An 823-nucleotide genomic window follows, 5' to 3' on the forward strand; every position below is an offset into this window, starting at 1 on the left:
TAGTACACTAATCATGATGATTACCACAGAATGAAAATGGGCTTCAGAGGTGGGCTGGGAACGGAGTGTAGGTCGCCGGTCAAGGATTTTGGTTCTTGGTGTAGCTGTAGGGTTGTTGGAGCCAGTTCTAGAGGGGTGATTAGTTTAATCAACATCAACTCTGGATCCCTAAAGTCAAAAAACTTATTAGAACATGTCCTAACAAAGTTCCTAAGGGAGGCTAGTTGCTGGGACTCGCATACAGTCTATTTCAATATTCGCTTTAGATAAGCTTTTTTCTTTAAATTGTTAATTTAAAGACTGAATAATTTTATAATTACCTGAAACTTTAAGTCTTCAACACTTAATACTTAAGTACTTAGAATAAGATTTGGTTATTTGGGATATATTTGAGAATTCCTAGACTGAAATAGATAGTTTCATGTTAGCAGTCAAAGCACATCTTCCGGGCCATGAGTCACTGAATTATAAAAGGATTTAAAAATAAAATAAAATGTATTAATATGAGTTTAAAGGTTAAATGTTTAATTGTCATTATTTTTAAAATGGAGCACACATTCAAAATTTAAAATCTTAATATTAATCTAATGATTGGTGATCTTTTATGAGGCCATGTTACAAACACAACTTAATTCTTAAAAGTAGATTATGATTAAATTACATTTCTTCAAAGCATATTTTTAAAATAAAGGAATGTAAAGAATGTATATTCAGGCATACAAATAATTACTTTCTTCCTAAATATGTTATAATTAAATGAGGCCCCGCAAATTTACATAAAATGTTACATGATAAATCCACATGCATTGAGATTTGCCATGAT

Source organism: Carlito syrichta, unplaced genomic scaffold, assembly GCF_000164805.1.
Source record: "Carlito syrichta isolate Samal-C Ts95f unplaced genomic scaffold, Tarsius_syrichta-2.0.1 Scaffold305687, whole genome shotgun sequence".
Classification (NCBI taxonomy): domain Eukaryota; kingdom Metazoa; phylum Chordata; class Mammalia; order Primates; family Tarsiidae; genus Carlito; species Carlito syrichta.